General features: G+C 35.7%; 1 protein-coding gene and 1 long non-coding RNA gene across 3 annotated transcripts in view; both read left to right on the top strand.

Moving 5' to 3' along the window:
• Positions 1 to 15566, top strand: part of LOC132142383 (serine/threonine-protein kinase 16-like) — a 498700-nt gene that overhangs the window by 354398 nt on the left and 128736 nt on the right. The gene's annotated exons all lie outside the window — the stretch shown is intronic.
• LOC132141869 (uncharacterized) lies at positions 9485 to 10921 on the top strand. Of its 2 annotated transcripts, XR_009433941.1 has the most exons (4): positions 9485 to 9597; positions 9741 to 9827; positions 10345 to 10472; positions 10593 to 10921. It is a non-coding gene; the product is annotated as an uncharacterized LOC132141869 (long non-coding RNA). The 2 variants fall into 2 exon arrangements; XR_009433940.1 differs by lacking the exon at positions 9485 to 9597 and having other exon boundaries at positions 9650 to 9827.

Below are 15566 nucleotides of genomic sequence, written 5' to 3'. Positions count from 1 at the left end.
AAAAATGAATTGATTTTGTCCGCCTGGAAACCAACATAAATGGCTATTAACAGGGAACCATGCTGAAGACCCTCCTTGTTCTTTTAGAATTGCTTAATTTAGGACATATGGGAAATTCAAAGGAATAGTTCACTCAAAAATAAAGATTTTGCTTTTATTTTCAGACCCTTATGTGATTCCAAAACTATCCTTCTTCAGTGAAACTGAATAACAAGATGTTCTGCAAGCTGCTCTTTTCCATGCATTGAATGTGGAATGTGATTTACACTAGCAACCTTCACAATTTACCTAAACAATCATTGTAAAACTATCATTAAAAAAAGGCATTAAGATTTATGCAAGTCTTCCAAATTCAGATGATATACAGACCAAAATTTAAGCCATATCAGTGAAATCTTGAGAAACTTCTGCTGACAAGACATAGTAGCTGCCTATTCCAGCAATATTACTGAAAAATTATAATAATCATAATTACAATCGTTTTTAATTGCAATCTGCTGTGAGAGGAAATTACCTAGATTGTTACTTCAGAATCATGTGATGTTCTTACTGGGGCGCTAATGATATCGCTAGTTGTTAATGTTCTCATGATGGGCCGCTTGATGGCAAATAGATCTCTTTTACTGTTTATTCAAACTCTGTCACTATACATGTGGAGACCAGCAAAGTAACTGAATGTGTGAATCAACTACTGAGTGTAATTGGAATGTTTATCATGTGCAGCAAAGTACCATGTGCATTTCGGCTGTTTTGCCTCTTTATTAATTGGATTGTTGAAATCTTATATCAAATTAGCCTATGAAATTATTTCAGTCTTAAGATGAAGAAAGCAATTTAGCCAGTGTATATTAATAGTTTAAAATCCAACTTTAAGACAGTTTGAAATGAAGCTGCATAAAACTGCATCATTTATTCAGGAATATACAAACCATTCTACAACAAATACATTCTTGATTAATTTAAATTAATTCTACATGACCTAGATGATAAGATGAAGTATATTTTTTTAAAACCTACACTTGCAGATAATATGATATTAATTAAAAACTTTAATTGTAAACCTTCATGACTGTTTCTTAACACTTAAGTAGGTGCACTTTGTAATTACATCAGCTTAAAAGTTGTAGGTACACATTTTAAACAATTTTGTTTTGATATTTTTTATTGTGCTTCAAAGAAGTACTTTATAAATAAATAAAGGAGTAATTATGGAATTACATACACTGTAAATATGATTGTTCAGAGATAAATAAAACAGATATTGTATGATATTTAAAAATAAAATACTATTTAACTTTTTTTTTCTACTTAAACTTTCATGCTTTTGGTTATTTTTCACCACAACTCTTAATCTATAAATATTAATGCTCATTTTTTATTAGTATTATTATATTGCTTCATGACAGATAGAATTGATATTCCAGACAGCGTCTGTTGAGAAGATATGTCTTGAGAAACTCGTAAGACTCTGATCTGAGACAGCTATAAGTTATCGGTTCTTTGAAACAGATAAGCTGTCTGGCCTGTCATGTTCGGAGGGAATCTTCTGTCAGACCTGCCTTTGCTTCTAAGGTTCCTATTTATATTGATCAAGGATTAACTCAGGCTGTCTCAGCAATAAAACAGGACTTATTGAGACAGATGGGGTTTTTCCCCTCCAGCATCAGAACTCATTTTTTATTTGTCACATGCTCAGATCTTCTGGTAAATGAAAGTGCAATCTAAGACACTAGGGGGAAATTCACTAAGAATCAATTGTACCCGCTGTCAGCGACTTTTACTTGCATGCGTTTTAATGCCCCCCCCCCCATTTAAATTAAGCATATTTAGTGCCTTGATTGCAATTTAAGATGCCTTTTTTTCAGCTAAAACACCATCAAAATTAGTTATTTTCAGTTGACCTCCACATCTATGTAAATCCTATTTCAAACACCACTCCATTCACTTGGAAAGTGAGTTTTGTACTCCTTAATCTGGAGGATATGAGACAATTTGTTTGTTTCTCTCTTTGGCAGCATCTGCCTCAACAAACTTCACCACTGGTTCATTTGCACATCACAAATCTGCTGGAGAAATGGTCACAGTTGGCTCCCATCTGACAGAATGGCTTTCACAATGTTAGTCCCTGCTTGCTTAAGGAGGCTGATGTCGTCTACACAGAAGGAGGGATTTACTATGAGATAAAGTTCAGAGAGGACATGGGCCATTTGTTGGGAACATGTAAACAGCTGGTGAGGTTATATAATTATACACTTCCATTCAGAAGTTGGGGGTCAGTAAGTTTTTTTATGTTTTTGGAAAAAAAAAATGTCTCCTATGCTCATCCGTTTATTTGATCTAAAATACAGTAAAAACAGTAATATTATGATATAACAATTAAACATATATTAATACTTAATTTAATACTTAATTTAATACCTATTTTAATACTTTTAAAATAGTAATTTATTCCTGTGAATTTTCAGCCCCCATTACTCCAGTTTTGAGTGTCACATGATTCTTTAGAAATCTTTTTAATATCCTGATAAACATTTTTTTGTATTATTATATTTATTATTATTATTATTATTATTATTATTGTTGTTATGTTAAAAAAAACAGCTGTGCTGCTTCATATTTTGTTGAAACCATGATACTTTTTTTCCTGATTCATTGATGATTATAAAGTTCAAAATAACAGTATAATAGCTTTTATTTGAAATAAAAATATTTTGTAACATTATAAATGCATGCAATGTTCCTTTTTATTAATTTACTGCATCCTTGCTAAGTAAAAGTATGTGTGTTATATTAATAATATAACTATATCTGTTAGCATGTTTACATTCCATTTCCTACAAAATACCCCACATTTTTCTTTCCCTTTATTAATGTGCTGTGTCTTTATCAAATAAAATAAAATATTAATTCAAGTATATAGTGACTGCAGAAACCTGGTCAGATTTACCATACAGAGGGGAAAAAAAATACAAATGTAGCACAATTACAGTTACAGCATGTATTATTTTATGCATTTATTTGTTTAGGATAACCATGACTAAATAGGTCAATAATTGGAATCCCATCAAGAAATTGAAAGATTCATGTCTGCTTTGAGTCATTTAAACTATGGGCTCAATCAATATTAAGCTCTGCTATTGATTTTACCAAGTGAGACATGTTCCTGGGACAACATCTTTGTTGACCCTGGAACAACATCGTGATTAACCAATCAGATTTGAATAACAAGTTTATAGATTTTGTGAAGTTTACGCTTACAATCACTGTTAGGTGCTTGTACATCAGTGTTATTCATCATTTCCTCTGATTTTAAGGATCACTCATGGTTAAGGTTAGGTTTAGGTGTAGGGATATGGTCAAGGCTACATTTTTTAAATAAAATGTTGTTCCAGGGTCAACAAAATATGTCAACCCCCCCACGTGGGCCCACTGCGGGCAAAAAATCTTGCCCGTGTGGGCAGCCCACTGTGGGCCCCAATACCGGCGTGAAATGCGGGGCACGTGTGGGCCCCACACTGCGGGGCCCGTGTGGGGCCCGAGTGGGACAGCCCAAAAGTGTGGGTTGAGTGTGGGCTGGCCCACACAAATCTGAGTGGGCCCCCAATAGGACCAATTGTGTGGCCATAACATGACCACAGGTATATACACAGTGTGGGCTGGGTGTGGGCACAGTGGGGAGAGTGTGGGCACAGTGTGGGCACAGTGGGGAGAGTGTGGGTACAGTTTGGGCTGGCTGTGGGCACAGTGGGGAGAGCGCGGTGACAGTGTGGGCTGGGTGTGGGCACAGTGGGGAGAGCGCGGGGACAGTGTGGGCTGGGTGTGGGCACAGTGGGGAGAGTGTGGGCACAGTGTGGGCACAGTGGGGAGAGTGTGGGTACAGTGTGGGCTGGCTGTGGGCACAGTGGGGAGAGCGCGGTGACAGTGTGGGCTGGGTGTGGGCACAGTGGGGAGAGTGTGGGCACAGTGTGGGCACAGTGGGGAGAGTGTGGGTACAGTGTGGGCTGGCTGTGGGCAAAGTGGGGAGAGCGCGGTGACAGTGTGGGCTGGGTGTGGGCACAGTGGAGAGAGCGTGGGGACAGTGTGGGCTGGGTGTGGGCACAGTGGGGAGAGCGCGGGGACAGTGTGGGCTGGGTGTGGGCACAGTGGGGAAAGCGTGGGGACAGTCTGGGCTGGGTGTGGGCACAGTGGGGAGAGTGTGGGGACAGTGTGGGCTGGGTGTGGGCACAGTGGGGAGAGTGTGGGGACAGTGTGGGCTGGGTGTGGGCACAGTGGGGAGAGTGTGGGCTGGGTGTGGGCACAGTGGGGAGAGTGTGGGAATACTGTGGGCCAAAAGTGTGCCCTCTATTCATCCAAAGTAGCGTCCCAGCTGAAAATGTGGACCTAGGGCCCCAGCAGTCCTCACAGTATGCCCACACTTTGGAGGGAAATGTGGACATAAACCTGTGTAGGGCCTTTGTGACCTTAACAAATAAAACTTTGTACCTGCAGAATGCTGCAATATTACTATTAAATCACATGCAGAATAATTATTAGTAGAAGTAGAAGCAATAAATTAAAGAGTCATACATTTTAAGCACTTTGATTTATTCACGGCCATGTAATAAATGAAGAAAAACACTGTTCAAAGTTTTGGATAGGTAAGATTTGTAAATGTTTTTGAAACAAGTGTCTTATGCTCACCAAACATTTATTTGATAATAAATACAGTTAAAGCAGTAACATTATGAAATATTACAATTTTTAATAACCGTAAAAAAAAACTTTTTTAGAGAAACAAGTTCTGTTTTACTATGATGTTTAATTTTCACCCGCCATTACTCGTCTGCTGTTTCATGCAATCCAAAATAAATTATTAAAATATTCTCTTTTGGGGCTCAATAAACTTTTTTTTTTAGCATCTCAAAAACAGTTGTGCTGCTTCATTTTTGGAAACAGTAATATATTTTTTTCAGGTTACTTTAGAGGTTTTAAAAGAGCAGCATTTTTTTTATATATATATATAGGATTTTTGTCCAACAATGTAAAAGTTTTTACTGTTGCTTTTTATCAGTTTAATACACCCATGCTTAATAAAAGTAATATCTTAAAGAAAAAAAAACTTTTGAACACTAGAATATATTGAATAGATTTATAAAACAGAATAATGACCAATTATAACTTCATTAGAACATTAAGTAGATATTATATATAATTATAGATAAATCAATCCCCTAAGGGGCACCAGTAGAGCTCTGCCTGATCTCTGATCTTCTGCTCCTTCCACCGTCCCAAGTCTCTTATGTTACAGAGCCACTTTAATAGAAGTCTCCATTTTAGATGCTGTAGCCTGGCTGCTTTTTATTTCAGCATCTACCTGAAAAAGAAAACAACAATTAAAATGTAAATATGTGTGTGTGTGTGTATATATATATATATATATATATATATATACCTAAACAAAGTCAAAATTTCCTCCTCGGGAAGTCTCCCAGGGCACTTATAGTTTTTATTTGTGGAACATTTTTTAATTTTAATAATAAATAAATGTATGCTTTACTGATAGCAGAGATACACAGAGAGTGACAGAGTGTGAATGACTAAATGAGACAACAGTGTTCGCTGGGTTTGAGACTTTATCCCAAGAGGATGTCTGAGTCACAGATAAAAATAACTTATTATTGTAATACAGTAAGTAATACAGGTATAAGTAAATGACAGATCTTTCAGTTTTGGAAAAATGAGCGCTTTAAAAATTTTAATGTGTAAATTAATTCCTATTAAATAATTAATTCACAAATATTTTGACTAATTTTACAAATTGTTATGAAAAATTAAGAAATTAACTGAGAAATTTAAAAAGCTTACCTGGTTGAGCGGAGCTGGGCAGTATCAGTTGAAGTCGGAATGACAGCTCATTAACTATGCAGAGTTCCGGCAGTTCCTGCTCTCATTGGCTAGAATTAATCACGTGCTGAACAGCTGACGCAAATGTAATGTATTATATTATTAAATATTACTTTTTCCTTTTTTTCCTTTCAGAAATATTTAATAATTAAACGATCGATCATGAATCGTATCCAAAATAAATAAATACATTTTTTTTCCTTTTTTTTCTTTTTTTACATAATATATGTGTGTGCTGTGTATATTTATTATTTGTATATGTTTATCAATTTGCACTGGCTACAAATTGCTGCTCACATAAAATTCAAGGTATTGATGTTTGCATAAACCAACACTGGCTCTGCACCCCTTTACCTTAAATGCATTACTTCAGACTTATGTGCTTCTAGAAGCTTGCGTGTCACTTTTACAGACTTTTAAATTAAATGTTCCCTCCTGGTTGAATGACCTCCCCATCTCAATCCGAGCAGCTCAGTCCTTAGCCATCTTCAAGAATCGGCTTAAAACACATCTCTTCCATCTTTATTTGACCCTCTAACTTTAGCACTCACTATTCTAATTCTATTCTTAAAAAAGTTCCCCATTTAGACTTAAATTCTATTAATTTACTTACTTGTTTTCTCAAAATAAATAAATAACACTGTTCTATTCTTTTTGCATTCTATCTATTTTCTTTTTATTTATTATACAATTAACAAAAGCAAAAAGGCCTTTAACACTAGCTTGCTTGTTTTCTTTTTATTGTATAATACTTTTTTTTTTAAACTTGCTACATGTACTGTGTTTAAGCTAACTGAGACTTGTTATAGCACTTATGTATCATTGCTTTTTTGTTGTTTTTGCTTGCTTCCATTGTCCTCATTTGTGAGTCGCTTTAGGATAAAAGCGTCTGCTAAACAACTAAATGTAAATGGATATAAATACAAACACATGCATGCATATATTTAAGAAAAAATATGTTATGTTTATATACTAAATATATTTATATATAAAATATAAGAATGCAAATATAAAAACGTATATACACATGTAAATATATAGGCCTACAGTAAAAAATATATAAATATATACTGTATGTGTGTGCATTTATATATACATATTTAAAATACACACTACACATACATATATTATGTAAACAAAAATGTATAAAATTAAAAATATATATACAATATATATACAATTAATGGCTATTAGTGCTGTAAAACAATTAATCGCTATTAATCGCATCCAAACTAAATGTTTTTGTTTACATAAATTTGTTTACATTTATTATGTATATAAATACAAACATTTATTTATAAAACAATATATTTAATATAAAAACATTAATTTTTTTCTTAAATACATGCATGTGTGTATATTTATATATACATAATAAATATATACTTAACACACATATATATTTAAAAAAAAATAAAAAACCCTGGGTGCCCACAGAAAATCCCCATAGGGCCCCAAATGACCAAACTGCTATGGGCCCCGCATGGGCTAACCCACAAGGGGCCCCAAGCGGGTTTCGTGTGGGCAAGCCCACAGTGGGCTTGCCCACAGAAAACCATCATGGGGGCCCAAACGGGCAAACCCGCTGTGGTCCCGCATGGGCTAACCCACAGGGGGCCCCAAGTGGGTTTCGTGTGGGCAAACCCACTGTGGGCTTGCCCACAGAAAACCATCATGGGGGCCCAAACGGGCAAACCCACTGTGGGCCCGCATGGGCTAACCCACAAGGGGCCCCAAGCGGGTTTTGTGTGGGCAAGCCCACAGTGGGCTTGCCCACACAAAACCCGCTTGGGGCCCCCTGTGGGCAAAACTGCTGTGGGCCCCGCATGGGCTAACCCACATGGGGCCCACGTGGGTTTAGTGTGGGTTTGCTCTGCCCACACTGTCCCACAGAAAACCCGCAGTGGGCCCGTGCGGGCATGTTTGCTGGGCCATTCTCACTCCAAAGGCGTCAAAAACCGAAGCATGGTCAAGCGCCCCTAGCGTCACTTTTATGACGCCAAATGTGCCTCTCGGCGTCGAAATATCGACGCCCTACGACCTTCATTGCTTTCAGTGGGAAACTTTTGGCGTCAGAATTTCGACGCGAGGACATGAGATGTTTATCGCTATGAAATCACGTTCAAGAAGTCTCATTCAGCACACATCGCGATACTTGCTGTCAGTTCCACTGTTGTAAATACGCTCTTTTAATGCCTTTTATAAAATGTATTCTGTCTTCTTTATTACTCAGATTAGCGCCATATGTTTAATCGCTGTATTATATCTGTCATCCGTGGCTGTCTTTGAGTTTCATTGCGTTTAACTAAATGAACACAGCTGCTAATTAGTGTGATTAAACTCTATCGGTCACGTGACGTGCCATAGACCTTCTTAATTTCAGGTTCAATTATGTTGTATTTGTAGTAAAATCGTGTTTATCACAACACTTACAAAAGTAATAAATGAAATGTGAAGTTAAAACACAATAAACGGGACATTTACCATGTTTTTACCACAGTAACTGTAGTTTTACTATGGTATATTAGTAATCAATACAACAATACAATAATCACCAAACCAGCTATGTTCTGTAATGTTAGTGTTTTTATGTGCTTTTATATGACAGATATCACAGTTATCATATGTTCTGTACCATGCTTTTAATACCTTTTAATGTAAATCCCAAAAAAATCAAATAAAACAAATTAAAACTAAATAATACAAAAAATGTATTTTTCCATCTTGCAGTTTTATTCATATCAGTTTATATCTAAATATTTTGCTCACAGATCATTATTAACAATCTGTATATAATTCAATTTTATTTTCTCTCCCCTTTTTTATTATTTTTATTTTTAGCTGAAAAGACGTAAAGGAAGCAGTCAGAACACACAAAACACACTTTTGAGGTGTTGGAGACTTCACTGATGAGCTGATGAGTTGAATCAGGTGTGTTTGATCAGGGAGACGTCTTAAATGTGCAGTGTTGGGGTTCTCCAGGACCAGGATTGGGAGCCACTGCCTTATGGGACACACTTATGTGTTTACAGAGATTTTTAATATCTAATTATCAATATTTCACATACTGTACATTGAACCGCTTTCCGTGACCTCTTGTGAGATCTCGGCGAAAAGTCTGACGATTTATTCCAAAACATGATGTATGATGGGATACACTAAGCGTTGTATAGTGCTCCGGAGCAATATTGGAGAGGTTTAGTGTGTGTTAAGGACGCTGCGCTTTGGCATTATTAAGACCAGGGACAGTCTTGTGCACACACTGTCACGTACACACACTCTCAAGTGGCCAAGACTGCAAGTGTGGGTATCTGGACAGGGTCAAAGTCTTAAAAATGAACCCTAAACACAGTCGCACATCAGTCTTAATAATTCAGTTTAACACTTGTATGATATTGTCTCATCTGACACTATCAAAATAATTCATATGACTATAGCTTGCTATTAATTACTTGCTTTTAATAATGGATGCATTTAACATTTAATTATACAGCATCTTTACAGAGGCTGCTTTTATGGTCTAAACAAAACCCAGTGTAATGTACAAGTTGCACATAATTAATATTTACTTCCTTTCTGTCTTACAGGATTGTTTGCAGATGCTGTTCTTCTTTTTCAGAAGTTTTTGGGGAGCCAACCCTCACAAACCTTCCGAAAAACTAAAAGAGCTATAACTGACTCTCAGCAAATCTTGCCATGATCAGCTCTTCCCAGGTACATTTGGTTAAAATATGTTTGAATCAACATTTATTCATCAAATGCTCTGGTTTGAATCTTACTTTAAATTAACTTAATTATATGTTTAATGAGCAATATTAATTGCACACAGAGTAAGTAGAGATTATCTTGTTTCACAGAAGAGAAGGAAGACCAAGGAAATGATTTGCTCAGGATGAGGAATGAAGACGGCCATCTTGAGCTCAAACAAAGACAGAAGTCCTCTGGTATGTGTGTGTTGAAGCAATGTTGTGTTATTTGTTACAGCACTTTATGATGATCTCTCACAGGACTGTTCATGTCAGCCTTAATTTTTTTTTATACTATTACAATTACAGCATGTTAGCAAAGTGTGACTGGACATTTTTAATCTTATGTTTTTAAAAACACACCACCTGTTTAAAAGCAGACAAGTGTCATGAAATTGGTTTAGTTGATATAAACACCAATCGACATTATTTCATTGTTTTGTAAATGTTGTGTTATAAGTTGTGAATTGATAGTTGATTGGTTTGAAGCCAGGCCTTACACTGCACAGACTAAAACACATTTGTGAGAGAAGTCAGGAACTTTGGAGAAAGATTCTAGAGGAAAAAGACACATTTACTGCAACAGTAGATCATATCTAGAGGCTATGAGAACTACACATGCCAATGGAGTCTCATGAGCAAGACCTTTGCCTCTGTAACATTTTCTTAATTCTTGCTGAATGAAATATTTATTGCAGTATTTTAATTTGTACAGATGATCTCATCAGCCAAAGGAGGGGTTTTGACCAAATGATGCTCTTGAAAGGACTGAAAGAAGAGGATGTGGTAAATTGTCTTCAAAGAAAAAGCTTCTCAAAAGGTCTTAAAGCAGCTTGAAGAATGGTAAGTGTATAGTACTACAAGGGTCATAGTTGCTCACACTGCTAAAATCACACAGAACATAAGCTGAGCTCTCTGTCCATTAAACAACTTTATCTGGATTGTTGGTTTCACTTTGACCAGGTCTGGGATGTTAGGACTGAGAGATCCTCTGGCTGAGAACAAGCTACACCACATCAATGCTGGATATCAACCACAAACTGTTTCCAGACACAAGAGAAGAAGATCACGATGGGGAGATGAAACCAGTTTAGATGTGATGATAAGGAATCATTATTTTCTGGAACAGTATCACATTTCTTATATGTATCACATGATCTGTATCACAGTTGACTGGATGGGACTGTGTGACTTTTAATGACATTTCATCACTCATCTGTGTGAACTGATTAATATATGAGGTTAATGTATTTTTGTTGATAATTATTTTCCTTGAATCTTATTTGTCTTGATGCTACTTTATCAACTTTATAGTGTATGCTTCAATAAAATGAAAATGGTGAATACTGTGTTCTGAAGATTCTTGGTAAACACATCATTTTACTAGGTAGGCTCATATGTGTTTATTTTAGACTTGAAAAAACTACATATTAATTATTAGGATTATTTTTTACTTCAGTCATAAACATTTTTGATCAGATTAATAACATCTGGGACATCAGTGCACCAGAAAGTTATTTTTTATATTTTAGTAACAAATATGCAAATTTTTTGTGAAATAAAGGGAGTTACGAGATAAATTATTTTGCATTACAAGATGGTGCCATGGGCTTTATTGTTACAAACACTTGAGGGATAACTGAGAATGTAGCAGGAATGATCAACGTGGATCTTGTACTGTATTCAAACCAAGAGCAGGCACATTACTGATGTTCAACATCTGAGGAGCAAGATAAGGGGGTGAGGAGGACATTTTTACACTGATTTTGCTAATTAGTTTATATATATATATTCTTAGCACTGCATGAATTTGTCCTTGTGTAATAGTGAAGTATCACAATGTGTATACATTGTCCTTGATTACTGCTTTACAGTGGGGAATAGATAATGGCATGTTGTTGCAGGTTCATCCATTATATTTATTGCCATTTACTTCAAAACTCAAAGAAATAATCTATTATTTTCATTATTAAATAATTTCTTTATAATTTTTCCATGTTTCATCAGATGGCCTCACAATGTCCTGTCAAAAGCTGTCCTAGTCATGATGTAAGAATAGAAAACAGAGGACTGTGAAAACTGCCAGATATAAATGTGACTCAGCTCAGTTTGTTGTCCATGATGAGGATAATACATATATGTAGGTTTTACTGCCCTTCTACACCCAGGGGCCCAGTAGCACCCCCCGGAAGAGCCCAAAACTGTACATTTCAAATGGCTGTAAATCAGAGTCCAATAAACATATCAAAGAGAAAATGGGCAGGATTATTACTTATGCTATGCTGATAAACTAATGTTGAACTCAGTTTTCAGAAATAAATGGAAAGCTGGCATAAAGGCATTTTAAATATTGCTCACTGTAAAATACCACATTTCAGCCTGCCTCTCAAATATATCATAGATGTTTGCACAATGAACATATTTAGAGATCCAGTTTTCCTTAAAATAAATAATTTATTTTGTTTCGTTAATAAAAAGTTTTAAACTACATTACCCACAACCCTCCATCGTTCTATCTATGGAAAGGCAACACTAGGGGGCTGTTTTTTGTAGTTCATTGAAGTTATGCACAGGGTTAGGGATAGGATCTCGCTAAAGATGTAATTTTTCTCAAGATAGCGACACTTCATTGTTGACTTAATATATTACTAATGTGATGCTAGCAGCAAAACATACTTTTTAACATGATGCGCTGTTTAAAATGGGTTAAAAGATAGTCCAACCACAGACTGTCCTGAAAATTCACAGCCAATGACATCAAAGCTGAGCAGCAGCGTCACACTACCTTATCCATTTATGACAGATGTCTTTCGTTTTTCGGCTGAAGGGATAGATTCGGTTAACAATAGATAATATTTGCTACTTATTAGATTCTGTTTTATTAACGTCTACACCTTCCTCCGTTGTTCAGCTTTACAAAAATTGGGCAATATTGATGTGCACATGCCCAGCACTCGCAGTTAGCACCCAACAGATAGATTCCTCTCATTAAATATAAAACAGATTTTTAAGATTTTAATTTTTTTTTTTGACCAAAGAAAAATATATTTACTAATCAAATGATGTGCTTCTAAAATTTACATTGTATATTACATTGTGTTTTAAAGTTATAATTGTTCACATTTGTGTTTCTGTGATTTACCATTTCTCTACCATTTGAAGGAATACAAACAGAAAGAATAAATGAATGAATGAATGAACAAATAAATACATAAAGCATAATGAACATGCATTTTTTGTAAAGATCTTCCATTATTTATTGATATGTCAAACTCATTTAAAGACGTACCCAAATTAAGAATAAAAAGGCAGTTATGTTGTAAACGTTAACTATTTTCAGTATGCAAATGAAAATGCTTTTATTAAAAAACAAAACAGGAAATACAGTATGTCTTATAGAAGAACACTGGAAAAAGCTGACCAAAATGTTATACAACACAATGTAAATGTTTAAAACTCACAAAATAACACCATGAAGACATGCATGTCAAGTGTGCAATATCATCTATAAAACTCTATCAGCACAGCATCAAATAAACACTGATTGTTTTGAACAATTGAAGAACAATTGATTGTCTGAACAATCGAAGACAGAGAAAGTGTTCAGGAAAACAAACACCTGCTACCTTTGACAATAACATCATGCATTCACTTCATGACTGGAACTAGGGGATGGCTGTGTATGAATATCTCCTTTACTAAAATTCCTGATGAGAACTGATGCTTTTTTTTAATGATAAAAGCATTAGGAAGACACCAAGTAAAGTTTACTGTATGAAGCTTGAAAAAGAGAACACAATGCTTTATCAATACGAAAAACACTATTTTTAACTATTCTTTTCATCACTGGTTCTGTAATGTATTCATTATGAGCTTATAATTAAAACAAAGTTACATCTTCTGCAAAAATCAAACCACTGTAAAGTCTAATCACTGATCCAGGGACCATTTTTTGTGTGTGTGGGGGATAAAGAGTTAACGAGGTGAGTCCTTGTGCATGATGGAGAACTACAGTGTTATCTGCAAACAACCCTGTAAGACAGAAAGGAAGGAAATATTAAATTACATTCAACTTATACATTACACTGGGTTTTGTTTAGAACACAAAAGCAGCCTCTGTAAAGATGCTGTATAATTAAATGTTAAATGCATGCATTATTAAAAGCAAGTAATAAATAGCAAGCTATAGTCATATGAATTATTTTAATAGTGTCAGATGAGACAGTCCTGGGGCTTGTACAATATCATACAAGTGATGTGCAACTGTGTTTAGGGTTCTTTTTTAAGACTTTGACCCTGTCCAGATACCCACACTTGCAGTCTTGGCCACTTGAGAGTGTGTGTACGTGACAGTGTGTGCACAAGACTGTCCCCGGTCTTAATAATGCCAAAGCGCAGCGTCCTTAACACACACTAAACTTCTCCAATATTGCTCCGGAGCACTATACAACGCTTAGTGTATCCCATCATACATCATGTTTTGGAATAAATCGTCAGACTTTTTGCCGAGATCTCACAAGAGGTCACGGAAAGCTGTTCAATGTACAGTATGTGAAATATTGATAATTAGATATTAAAAATCTCTGTAAACACATAAGTGTGTCCCATAAGGCAGTGGCTCACAATCCTGGTCCTGGAGAACCCCAACACTGCACATTTAAGACGTCTCCCTGATCAAACACACCTGATTCAGCTCATCAGCTCATCAGTGAAGTCTCCAAGACCTCAAAATGTGTTTGTCAGATAAGAGACACCAAAACCGTGCAGTGCTGGGGTTCTCCAGGACCAGGATTGGGAACCACAGTCATCAGGTCATGAAAACCTAGGCCAAATACAGGAAAGACGTCAAATAATTAATCAAGTGGTCAAGTGCAAAGATGGCAAGTGTGGGTATTTAGACAGTGCAACAGTTTAAGAAACAACACATGCTGTACAAATTATAACAGTAGGAATGTTTGATAAAAGGGTAAAACTATCACAGACTTACTGCTGCAAATGTCTGCCTCCGCAGCTTTCTGTCGTCTCAATTTCTGAAGGAATACTTCTCCAGAAACACCACTGGGCTGACTGCTTCCTTTACGTCTTTTCAGCTAAAAATAAAAATAATAAAAAAGGGGAGAGAAAATAAAATTGAATTATATACAGATTGTTAATAATGATCTGTGAGCAAAATATTTAGATATAAACTGATATGAATGAACTGCAAGATGGAAAAATACATTTTTTGTATTATTTAGTTTTAATTTGTTTTATTTGATTTTTTTTTTGGCTTTACATTAAAAGGTATTAAAAGCATGGTACAGAACATATGATAACTGTGATATCTGTCATATAAAAGCACATAAAAACACTAACATTACAGAACATAGCTGGTTTGGTGATTATTGTATTGTTGTATTGATTACTAATATACCATAGTAAAACTACAGTTACTGTGGTAAAAACATGGTAAATGTCCCGTTTACTGTGTTTTAACTTCACATTTCATTTATTACTTTTGTAAGTGTCGTGATAAACACGATTTTACTACAAATACAACATAATTGAACCTGAAATTAAGAAGGTCTATGGCACGTCACGTGACCGATAGAGTTTAATCACACTAATTAGCAGCTGTGTTCATTTAGTTAAACGCAATGAAACTCAAAGACAGCCGCGGATGACCGATATAATACATCGATTAAACATATGGCGCTAATCTGAGTAATAAAGAAGACAGAATACATTTTATAAAAGGCATTAAAAGAGCGTATTTACGACTACTCACCAAAACAGTGGAACTGACAGCAAGTATCGCGATGTGTGCTGAATGAGACTTCTTGAACGTGATTTCATAGCGATAAACATCTCATGTCCTCGCGTCGAAGTTCTGACGCCAAAAGTTTCCCACTGAAAGCAATGAAGGTCATAGGGCGTCGATATTTCGACGCCGAGAGT

Source organism: Carassius carassius, chromosome 6 (genome assembly GCF_963082965.1).
Source record: "Carassius carassius chromosome 6, fCarCar2.1, whole genome shotgun sequence".
NCBI classification, from domain to species: Eukaryota; Metazoa; Chordata; class Actinopteri; order Cypriniformes; family Cyprinidae; genus Carassius; species Carassius carassius.
Note: the sequence above shows the minus strand (reverse complement) of the source record. Positions and strands in the feature narration are given on the sequence as shown.